This window comes from Zophobas morio, unplaced genomic scaffold, assembly GCF_036711695.1.
Source record: "Zophobas morio isolate AGI-343-1 ecotype UQ-CSIRO unplaced genomic scaffold, CSIRO_AGI_Zmor_V1 ptg000118l, whole genome shotgun sequence".
NCBI classification, from domain to species: domain Eukaryota; kingdom Metazoa; phylum Arthropoda; class Insecta; order Coleoptera; family Tenebrionidae; genus Zophobas; species Zophobas morio.
Genome location: NW_026972223.1, coordinates 148,024 through 160,864, shown reverse-complemented (window position 1 = coordinate 160,864; position 12,841 = coordinate 148,024). Strand labels below are relative to the sequence as shown.

General features: G+C 33.1%; 1 non-coding gene across 1 annotated transcript; it reads left to right on the top strand.

Annotated features, from left to right (window-relative positions):
- Positions 1 to 11,066: 11,066 nt before the first annotated feature.
- Positions 11,067 to 11,189, top strand: LOC135145039 (U5 spliceosomal RNA). Its single transcript, XR_010283307.1, has one exon. It is a non-coding gene; the product is annotated as a U5 spliceosomal RNA (small nuclear RNA).
- The last annotated feature ends 1,652 nt before the right edge of the window (positions 11,190 to 12,841 follow it).

Here is a 12,841-nt window from a genome sequence, read left to right as displayed (position 1 = left end):
CCTTAGCATTAAATCCCCTCACGCATTTGTTGGCAGTAGAGCATTTATCCGAAAAAAGAATCGTGCAGGTGGAAATCGAACCCACGACTCTGGGTATGCACGTCTCAATGCTCTTTACAGCTGAGCTACGACGCCAACTTTTAAACCCAGTATGCTGGCTTTACGTATTTAGCCTGTTATTTATAACTATAGATTGCTTAAACTAGTTTTATTAATTTTATAATGTGAGCACATCTTAAATGTCTTCTGTACAGCGTGTCTCCAAGTATCTATAGAGGTGCCTATACCTCATCGCAGGGTGGCAGTATTCTTAAGTTTCAGGAAAAAGTTAAGCGACATTGCAATTGATAATAGTTAATATAATAATTATATAAAAGTATTTGTTAAAGATATATATTCATAAAATTATTATTTTAAACAATTAAAGTAGATGTAGTTAACTGATTTTAAGGAGTTTCAGTAGTTTCAGGCAAGTTATTAAATTGCGTAACCACACTTAATTGGTGTTGACTACACCGCTCGCAATGTAGCTTAGTTATAACTCCCCTTATGTATTAGACTAACCTATATTTACTTTAATTTTTTATAGAATTATTTATGACTTTCCTAAGGGTGTCTTTGTTTACCATTTCTTTTGTTTACAGCTTCGCTTTGTTTTTGAGTTAATTTTATCTAACAGCGGTAAAAGTTTAATTAGATAATCTATGTTAGAAAGAAGGCAAGCGTTTTAAATGAAGAGCCTGGTCCGGGTTTTTTATAATGTACAATTGTGCTACCGATAAGTTTTTTATTTTCCATCTTTTCTCACTTAAGCGACTAGATGCACCTTTGACCTCTGGTTGTCAAAGTGTTCTCTTTCAATTATTAAAGCTCTACCCATAAATTTTTACATTAAAGCTTACGCGATCTATGTTTTCAATAGTTGGCGAAAATTCTTAAATTAAGTGCCAAACCAACAATGTTAGTCCGGCCTTGGACTGATTGACAGGGGGCTCTAGAGAGACATTCAACTTAGTCGTAGTTTAGTTTTACTGCATTGTTTTTTCTTTGTCCTTACTTTCAGATTGTAAAGTTTGAGCTTTAAGGTTACTACTGAGCTGTAAATAGGGATAAAGCGTTTAAGATAAATACTAAGTTTTTTGTATTAGCCAAAATCTTATTTTTCTTATCTTCCACGCGTAGTTATTAGGCATAAATAATATAGCAATTAATAAGTAAAGGAAGAAAGCTTTGAGCTTTATTAATTGTAATAAAGGTTAACCTTCATATAATATTAAGAACTTTATCATGACATAAAAACATTTTCTAATGGGATGGATCTAAGTTGACAAAGTAGTGAGCTAATTCCTAACTCAAGTAGCTTTATATTTTAGTTTAATACCGTAAAATATTTAGGGTTAAGGAGTTACAAAGTTGAATATAACTTTCAGCAAAGCGATACTGATGATATTTAGAGTATCATTCTGGAGAGGTTATAAAAAAAACCCCCAAAATAAAATATACTCATAATTAGAAAGCATTGACGCTTCTTTACTATAAAAATGATTGGAAAGTAAACTATGTAAAAAAAAAAATTTCAATTAACTGGAAACCACCTACTAGGGATATGTGAAACATATTTCAAGCATACCATATAAAAAATTCAATGCCTACAAATAAATGGGTATAATTTAAATTTTGTAATTTGGTAAGAGACTTATTTTTATATATTACTAAGTTCACAGACTTAACGTATCGAGAACTTTAGACTTCGCAAATATTTATTCGATAAATTTGTGTTGCATGAGGAACCCAACACGTGTTATCAAAAAAAAAAAAAAGCAAAATAAGTGCGTGGCCACACCCATGCCCTTGATCAGCCAATTGCGTAGCTTCTACAGCACCAAAATTATAAGTAATAAATGAGGTAACAACAGATCACTTCACACTACGCCTAACATGTTTTCAACACTTTTACATTTAGTCGACTTAACTATATATTTACGCAACTTTGATATCTAATTATTATTAGCTGCACGTACTCAACCTTTCATTGGAGTTTTTATAACTGAAATGTATTTTAACATACAAAGAAATAGAACAGATCGAAAACCGGTCACTATTGTCTTCTTGCAATATATATATATATACATTTATACATTTTTATTTACATATATAATTTTTAATTACTTAACATTTTTGTATTTTTAAACCCTAACACTCTGTGCTTCCGGTCTCTGCATTAGTAGTATCACAGATACCTCATCATCAAAATAATGTCAGAATTTAAAATTTTCAGTTACACTAAATAACGTTCAAGGTCTGTTTTTCACTTTATTAGCCCTTGCAATATATATTTGTTCTTTAAATTTTTTAAGGACCCAAGTCAATAAATTATATGAACTTACTTTAAACGATCTAGTATATAAAGAGAAGGCAATGAAGAAGGAATATTAAACAGTTTAAAATTTATCAGTGAACTTAAAATACATTAAAGTAGTAATAAAAAAAAAAAATTACCATAAAAAGACTATTGAAAAAGTAGTAGTTTCTATTTATTCCACTAACTACTGAAAACACTTATTTTACCTGCTTTATTAAAAACTTCTTTATTAAGAGTAAATGGTCTCATGATTAAAATAATTTACGCAATAAGCTTCTTCTTCCCTCCCCCTCCCACTAGTTTCTGAATATTATTGTTTCGGCAATTTTTAACTAGAAAGGATGTTTTCATTACCGCTATCCTGTGAGATAGAAAAACTAATTGTTACAGAGTTTAAAGTCATAGTCAGTTAATAGCCTACGTGTTAAATTTTTTGTAACGCCAATAAATGGGCACTCACTGTAGGAGGCAGGGGAGCATTAATTAAGACATTAAGTACTAACACATTCCTTACCCGAAATAAATGATGTACATATTAGCTTCATACCATTATCAATAAATTTCACAGTTATTCAAATTGTGTGCTATGGATCTAGCATGCGCTCTTTGTCATCAATTTCATTTGGGTATTATTGTTATATGCGCCAATGCAAGAAAATATTATGATTAGCGTTTTAAGCGCTTAAACAGACATTTAAGGTTTCCCCCCTTGAAGTGAGGGCTATTCTGTTGCTTTCTTTGTATAAAGCACCTGTAGCGTATTTTCTCTCTAAGCTACTTTTGCTTTTACATCCAATTTCTAAAGTTCTGTTTTTTTCTACGGTCTTTTCTTACGTTCTATTTCCGCCTGTGCACAGCTTTGATATAGCTGTGCATTAGCTCCACTTTTGATCTAAAATCTTAGCTTTGTTAACTATTACTGTTCAAGGTTATTTAGTTTACTTTTTTTTTCCTCATGAATGTTTTAACTCTTGTAAGTCCACCTTTGAGCGCATATTATTATCGAAGGCCCTAACGATTTCTAGAATTTTTTGGTGGCTCGAATTGAAGCATTTGACCTCCTTTATTCTTTCAGAATTCCCCCATGCCAAAAATACAAGACCTTTATGAGAAGGCAGGAAAAACTTTATTACGGTATGAAACCCTAACCTGGCCAAATCCTTCGCGACAGGTTATATCCGTGTCATTCTGGGGTCGAGAGTTGGCTTCGTAGCTCTGCGATCAAGAACATTGACCCGCATGCTCAAGGTCGTGGGCCCCAGTCCCACCGCTACGCCTCTCTTTTTCGGTTTTTAAATGGTGGTGTGGGTTAGTCTCTTGCCCTTTTAAATTCTAAATTTGTTTCAATTTATCAGCAATTTTTTTCAATATAAATTTTTTTATATCACTTACTTTTACAATAAAAGTCATTTATACATGTTAAACCTTTTTAAATATGTTAAATTAAACCTAAGCGGCTAGGGTTAAGTAAACCATTTCTTTTTTAATTTAAAATTCTAGCTGTAGTAGTAAAAGCGATAGAAATTTACGCAGTTTATTTTTAAGTTAAGTAGCGAAACTTTCACAGTTTGCGCAACAGGTCGAGTCACTATTTGCGGCCTTGTACAATATATTACTTTAATATTGTATATTTGAGGGTCTTTAAAAAGAAAAGAAAAATGAAGAACTTTATTTTTTAACCTTACATTATGTTAAAATATTCCGTAGCCACCCGAATAGTAAAAAAGCTTTCCTATGACCTTCTTCCTTTTTTTTTATTCTTTTACTTCTAGCTTATCTTTAAATTTAAAGCGAACCACATCCTTTTTCCAACACCCTCTTTTTTTTTAAAAAAAAGCATTAGACCATGTTGCGAATGGTTACTTTTTTTTAACTATTACACTTAGCTTGACAAAGAGTTTCAAGAGGGTTTTCTCTCATTGTTATTATCATTAATATGCCTTTTCCTTTGTATAATTAATGAGTATGGTATAGTTCTTAGCCCCAGACAATTTTATAATATGAAAAATAATGTACTATCGTTATAAGTTTAATATTAAAGCAGGTAGCCTTCTGTGCAAACCTCGGTAACTTAATGACTCATCTGCCTCACGAGGATAGGGATAAACGCTCAGCTGTTATTAGCAAAAAGATATATAGCTTCTATAAAACGGAATTAATATAATTTTATAATGGAAGAAGATTCGATATATAGTATCGAAAAAGTACCAGGTAAAGGTCTGGCGGTTATAGCTCTTAAGGACATACCAGCATCCGTTCCTGTGATGATTTCACTTCCAGATATTGCCGTTTTGTACTAGTTTTTAGTATATAAATTTCTGAGAAAAAATGATTTTACCTTTTTTTTTTTTATTCGTGACTTTATTAAGTATTCAACTATTTAAATAGTTTAACCATTTTATTACTTTCTTTGGCGAACAGGTACACTGAAAATTGTAAGAAGTATTGCTCTAACTGCTTTAAGCCTCGAGAATTTTTTTTGGGCAACACTAAATTTTTTTTAAAAAGTGAACTTATTAGTTCAACTTTTACGGCTGATAAACCATTTATATGTGAGAACTGTGATTGTTTTATTCTTTGCCAACAATGCAACGTTTACACAAATCTTTCGAATTACCACAAATATGAGTGTGACGCTTTCATTAACATTCCCAGCGAACTACGAAAAGGAAACACAGATTATTTGCGCTTTGTTCTTAGGATGTTTAACATCATGATTAATGGTTTTAATAACTCTTTATAATAATATATATTATAAATGAGGTTGAATAACTTAACCTTTACGGCTTTTACTTAGGTCGACCATCGTTAAGCAGCGAAATAAACGTTAATAATGTATGTATCGAAAGGTCGGGACCCAAATACAACTTTGAAGGCCTTTGTACAAGAAAAGAGCTTCAGGTGAGTAAAAAGAAAAACTCAAAGTTTTGTAGGTGCGTAACTTGCTTAGATATGCCGTTATTATCAAACTTTTAAACTTAAACATAAGCTAGGGTTCGTAGCAAAGTTTATTCTTCAGTTATACTCTAAACTTTGGCTTACTTCTTTAGTTAAGCCTTTTTTACTGAACTCAAAAAGTCTGAGATTTAAACGTTTGTGGCCTTCTATAGTCATTGTATAACATTAATTACCATTTGCAACGTAAACATTTCGAAAAACTTCGAAGTTTGTACATTATAGAACTAAATATTTTCTGTAGCTTTCAATGGTTTATATTGATATCACTTAATTTTTTTTAGCGTTTATAAAACAGTTTTCTCCTAGTTGCTTCCTTTTTTTAAAAAAAAAAATTTTGTTTATAGTTTTAGTTAATTCAAACTTTATTATTGAAAAATTTCGCAATACCGTGAAGAGGCGACTGGGGCTTACTTAAAATTACTTTTATAAGAGAACTAGCTTTGAAAACCTTATATTTCACTTAAAAGTTTAGATTACCATAAGTTTTAATTTTTTTTTTTTTTAATAAATTTCACACGTATATTTGCATGGTTTTTCATTTCATCTTTCTTTTTTTATATAAAAATATATTTTTCGAAACGTAACTTTTTAACTAAGTCTGAAATCCTCTTACCTTTAGTCTTCCGAAACCATCTCGCGTTGGACCAATTTTGCCAAGTTGTTTGAAAAGTACATAAGTTTTCCAAAGGGCTTTCTATATTAGTTATTATATGTTAGCTTGTTCAGATTGGTTTCTGTTTTGTAGTAACTTTTTTATATTAAAAAAAAATTAACTCATTTTCAACGGTTTTTTTGTGGGTGCGAAGGCCGTAATAGTGCAGATTTACAGCTAAATATATTTACTAAAAATATTCCGCAAAATACAAAGAAATTTGCATATTCTTTTTTTAAAAAACAAATTTGGCCACCGCAATTTCAAATAGTTCAACGTTGGTTCTCTACTAAGTTTCTTATCGTTAGTTTAAATTTTTAAAAATCACTATCACTTCTATGAGTCAGTCTCATTGGTTTTTTTCTTTTTAGAAATGACAGTAGAGAAACTTTGTGATCTATTTTTGAGAATTAACTTAAACTCGCTCGGTTACCCATTTAAAGACGAGGAAACTTTGGTTTGTTTTGGACTTTATTATGTTTTGTTATTTTTTGTATATAAAAGAATATTAAACTTTTTGCAAACTAACGAGTGCAATTAGTTATAATATTATTAGTACGTAAGAAGGTCACAAGTGTTTTTTTCTACTTAAGGGGTGGTCTTTGCATTCCAAAGCATCGGCGTTTAACCACTCGTGTTCTCCCAACTGCTTCATTTTAGGAAGTATGAAGAGAATAATTGGCTTTACTATGTTAGAATTTGTGTTTTTCTGCTTTTAGATGGCGATGGGACAGTCACTGTAAAGACAATCGCTCACGTGCAAAAAGGTTTCTTTGTATTTTCTAGTTCCTGTACTTTTTATTTATGTTATTTTCTTTCCGTTTTTTGAACACTTTTTTTTTGTTGACTTTTTGGACCTTAACTTTTTGCCTTTTTTTTTCTAACTCCCTGGAGTACACGATGTCACGTTGTATTGATCTTGTTAAAATATCCATTATGTCTTTCTCATAGGCGAAGAGTTAACTATTTCTTATATTAATCTTGCCAATTTCCCCGGCAAAGAAGAAAGAAGAAAATATCTTTATGAAAATTATTTATTTATATGTGATTGTTCCAAATGCCAGCGTTAGTAAAAATTTTAGAAGTAATGCGTTGCCCTTTCGTGATAGATATACTTTAGCTTTAAAAAAAGTTTTTGACCTCTTCCACATATGATTTTGCTAAGCAGGCCTTTTAAATTTAGTTGTTAAACATACTATACCGTCATTACAGAATTTAGAATAAAATAATACTTAGAAATAATACTTAGAAACACTTCTAGCATATAAAAGTGCACTTGTTTATTTTTTTAATAAACAAAATTTCCATTAGTTAAACTTAACACCTTTACTTCGTGGTAAGGTAGGTATTAACCTTCTCGTTCAAAGCCCAAAGTGTTCGGGGGTGCGAGCTTGAAAGTTCAACTATAGTCCACCGATAACTGATTGCGCAGAGAATTTTCAAAATTGCGTTTGGTAAAATATGGGGGGACAATCAGACAGGTATGCTCTTCGACGTAGATATTCATGCGGAAGTGCAATAGATTTTAAGAGCACTTCTGGTCTGTACGTCGGTTACGAGCGCCACAGTTTATATAAGTAATTACGCAGCGGGTTTGTAAGGTCAAAAAATAAACTTATCGGTATTTATAAATTGTGGGTATAAATACTGGGAAACTTAAAAAGAAACTGTTCAAAAGAGTGCTTTTAAGTTAACTATGCGACTATTTTATCATTAAAAAGTTGTATGTACTTTTTTACCGCGAATACAAAAAAAAATACTCAGGTTTTCATAAGTCTTTTTAGGTAATAAAAAGAACCTAAGCTTTTTTTATATAATAAGGCGTCATAAAAAGTAGCAAGCCTTTCCTTAAAGGCATCTCCATAATATGAAATCACCACTAACTCAAAAAAGTTTCAGGTATAAAAAACCTAGAACTTAAATATGCAAATGCTATATACTCCATTTCTGTTGCCTTCCAAAGAACTCTGAAGTTTAGACTTTTCATTTATTAACCTAAACAACACCTATTGATAATAAACACAGGTAAAGCTCTCGCGTATGGGATTGAATTCTTTAAGTAATAACCAGATAGAAGGCTTTATAGTGGCTGTGTTGTCAAATTTAATGCACCATGCGTGCTACCCCCAAAAGTGACACATTACTAAACATGAAATCTTGAAAAAGACTTCAAAAATTAAAAGTATTAAAACGAAAAACGAAAAACTTATAATAAATAATTAACGAGATATTAGATGGGCATACTATTTAACCATAAAACTATAAATAGACCCGGACAAGGACAAGTATAAGGTGCACAGCTGATGAAATATAGTCTGCATGTTCCCGACGGAAAACACTTTGCGCTGAATGCATTACTGTATGCCGAAAAAAGGACCGCCAGTGGTAATTAACAACCAGCTTTCTTATTTTGCAACTCATGCAATGTCGCTTGGGCGATGCAAGACAACATGGACTAAACCAGACCTCAGCAAATATTACCCCGTTAGAATACTCTCAGCAGTGAGCAAACCGTGGCGTCCAGGCTGAAAAAGTTTTTAGAAACAGGCAAAGCTGCTCTAGAATTATAAATTGGATGGCGAAGAGTCCACTCGACGACTAAACAACTTTTGCGCTTTGTTGATTGGACAACTCAAAACTTTAGTCACGGGGCGTCATCTTTGTTGATTTTTTTTAAAAAGGCCAAGAACGCGTAAGATTTCCTACGCAAACTACGCGAGGAAAGAGAAAAGGGGTAGGGAAGAAGAAGAGTAACAATGTATAACTAAAAGATTATGAAAAAGAAGAGGGCTGAGCAATTTAAAATTTTTTGTATTTATATTTTCCTATTATTTTGGCGCATTCTCCGCCTAGTATATAACGTTCCGTTTTCAGAATGTTATTAGGTACCGTACCTCGTCACCCTCTACAACATACTTGCGCCCTTTCTAAGCAAAACGCATTGAGAATTGGCACTTGGCACTGCACTGTCTCATACCGTGGACGGACAGCTAGTAGTCCGGAAGTCTTTTTGCTCTCGATCCTACTCTTTGCGCTGTGGATGCGAGACATCCCACTCCCAGCGATTCATCATGCCCGCATCGCACTCTACACCGATGACAATGCAGTTTACGCTTAATCAAAGAGCCTCTCGTTGTGCAGTCCCACCTGGAAACACTCGCTAACGGGTGTCGACAGGTGGGTAACTATTAAATGCAGAAAAACGTAGAGCAAAAATTTTTAACCAAGAAGGTGCACTGCATTACTCCCAGCCTCTAACCCTCAGAAGGTTTTAAATTCGGTGGAGCCCTCCGCCAAAATACTGGGCGTCACTATCGATAAGCGACTAACTAGGCGACATAAGACACTCTCTAACAGCAGCTCTGTGCAAAAAAAAAGCACTGCATCCATAAATTGTGCTGGTGTGTTCTACAATGACCCACGCATCTGTTGCTTGGACGTACGAAAAACAATCGAACAAAACAAGCTACTGCGACTAGTGGCCGATGCATTTCATTCAGTACCCATAGACACGTCGCACGACAACCGGGATCTGAAACATTTTAAAGTCTTTTTCCGAAATAGTAGGCATCCAAACCACTATTGGGCTTAAGAGCCCACACACGAGCCCTGGGCGGGTGTACGCTTTCAACCATCTCGTGAATACAGGCTTTGAGTCCACAATTATCGTAAACCTCTACACGTATATATAAATTGTTCGGAAACTAAAAACAAAGTAATCTAAGTTTTTGGCAGAAGTAACCAACTTGCTCTCGACTTTACTAAGCACCTGCACAGTATGAGATAATATGGAAAATAAAATTTCAAATATAATGCTTATCTAAAAACCGTTCATAACAAGCAACAAAAGAGGTTAAATAACTACCAAAAGCAATTTACTAGCATACAGGAAAACTACATTTGGGATCTTAAAATAAAAGAGAAACAAACCCTTTATTTCAAGCGTACCTATTAGGTAAAGAATAGCTTTAACCGATAGTTATTTTAAAAAAAAACAGTCTATTTATAAAAAGTTACACAAGTAATATAAGGGCCAAGCAAAAAATACTTAACGATTAAGATGCACAGTAAAGCTGCAATAAGAATAAACCCCGGTTTCACTACAACTAACTAAAAATTAGTAATTTAATTTCCAGAAATACCGCTTATGTTTGTATAAATAATAACAAAGTAAAAAACCATTAAGATTTAAGGCGAAAACTACTTAAAACTAATTACATAACTAAAAATTTAATAAAAAAGTATTGTAAAGTTATCCACAAAGTTTAAGAACAATTATGATTGTTAACAACATTTTATAGGGAAAATAGAAAACGAACGTTCGGGAAGATAAAGTAATTTTTAAAGACTTATTAAAATGTAGTTATTACATAAGTTACTATTTTCTTTATTTGATATATTTATGAAGTAAATGAGCTACTTCAAAATCAGGTTTAAAGCTTATTTTCAATAACAGGAACGCCATAATAGTAAAATAATTTCCGCAATAACTCAACCGAAACCCTAAATACCAGTATTGTTCGAAAGTAAAAAAGTTATATACAATATTTTATTAAGCAAATCAGGCCTTCCAGTAATTGAAATGTTTATCGCTGCAAGGTTCTCTCTGTTTATGCTCTTCAGTATCCCGAGCTTTCTCGGTTTTTTTTATAGAACAGTCTTCTTGCAACCTTGATATGTTAGTTTTATCTAAATAAAGTATAAAAAACAAGAAAAAAAGGGAGTGCCTACCTAAAATCTTAGACACTGAAAGACCATTAAACTTACCACTACTACTCGGCCAAAGGTCGTGCAGAAGTATAGTCATATAAGCAGAATTTAAAACAGAACATAATAGTAATACACGCTAAGACTACCAAAAGATCTTAATTTAACCTTTAAAAAGTCAATGTTGCCTTAAATTATTTATTTTATACAAACACAAGAACCATAAAAATTTATGTGAGTGTCTCCCAAAACGATGCTGGTAAAATTCGGTTTAAAAACGTGCACTCTTAGCTGGTGCCTATTGACGCGCGGTGTCCCGTTTTTTTGGTATTTAATCACATCAGATAAAATGGTATAAATAATAAGGAAAGTGGGTAGGGGCATACCAGTGGGTGGTCCCTCCATATAGCGAACAAATCTTTCGCCTTTTACTAAGGATTTCCGTGTGGGGGGACAATGTGCCTTTTTGGGTTACAATTTTTCCTAACGGCTTTCCCCCGGGTGGGGGAGGGCCTGAACCTAATTAACTTAAATGAAAAAAAATTCAGCCGGCGATGGTGCGGCTGGCTTTGTGGCTCCGGAGACTACGCTACTGTGTGAGCAAAAGGGAAGAGAGTCGGGGGGGCGCGTGGCCCGCCCAGGGGTACTGGCAGACGTGGCATGGTTTCTTTCCTCCTTGTGGAGGGGGGAACTGCTCGGGGTTTTTATGGCCACTTTTTTTAATGACTTTTTTTCAGAGCCTTGGGGTGTGATGAGAGGCTGATGTCATTTATAATAATATAATGCAATACAAATACACCCCATATACAAAAACCATACAGAGGCCTTCTGGGTGTGTCCGTGGTATCTCTATTATTCCAGTTAACTAACCCCTCCTTTTGGACCTTTACAAGTTTGTTATTTTTATTTTAAACTGTTAAGTTTTTCCTGTAAAGGATATTTTTTATGGCTGAGGATAATATATAAATATCTATTGCTTTATTCCCTCTTTTACTTCTTTTACCGCAATTATAAATTTTTTATCCCTTTTTAAAAAGTAACTTACCATTGAAAAACTGGAATTGGAATGTGTAAATGTTTGCGGGGGGGGGGAGGGGGAAGTAAAAAAATGACCTTAATAAATTTAAAACTTCTTACCAGTTTTCCACTAACCTCAACAACGGAGAAGAACCGAAAGATTGAGAGCACGCAAGGTTCTTTTAAGTCATATTTAAGCCAAGCGAAAAACTTAAATAACTGAATTGAGAACCCGAAGATCAGAAATTTCATGAAGGGCAGATTTACACCGCACAGTTCCTGCAAAAGTAAATTAAAAAGTTAATAACTTAATACGTACAAAGCTAAAGGTAAGTGCTGCGGCTGAGCACAACTTTTTCTTTAATAATTAATAGGTTATCAATACTTTAACAATTAAAAAAAAGTACTCGATAACACGATAAATACATTCAAGCAATACAAACTTTATGATAATTATTTTTAACAGAGGATATTTAGTAAACCACCTTGTAAAGAATACTATTAATCTAAAACTTAAAAATTAAAGGGGCAGACCCGAAGACTAGAAGGTAAAAGTAAAAAAACCGTTCGACAAATGGCATATATGCGTAGCCCAGTCGCCCAGGCCATCAAAAAGATGTGTAGCAAGTAAGATGGTAGCCTCGCGCTGTTTAGATTCCTCAAGCAAATAGGAGTTAGTAAATACAACATTATTCACTGTATGATTCTAAAAGCCAGTAAGAAAAAGTATTTAGAAACCAGATTTATAACAAAAAACGAGGGTTAGAAGGTAAATAATTATAAAATTGAAATGCAGTAAAACAGAAAATTTTATACCTCTTCTAAAAAAGAAAGAAATTTTTTTCGCATTACTATGTCTAAATCGGCCAAAACTTCATCCAGTAATAGTAGTTTAAATGGAATAAGCAAATTTAATAGTAATTGTACACGTCTCCTCTCACCATCTGAAATCTGGAAATATTTAAAGGGAAAGGAAAAATAACTTATTATAACTGATACTGAGTGCATATGCCACCAAGGATCGACTTGCAAAAGGTCAACAAGTTGAGAAAATCTGTTTTTATCGTAATTTCCTGTTACCATTTATTAAAAATAATGTCCAAGTTTATTATAGTAAATCAAGTAAGTTTACCGTTAAGCGCTTC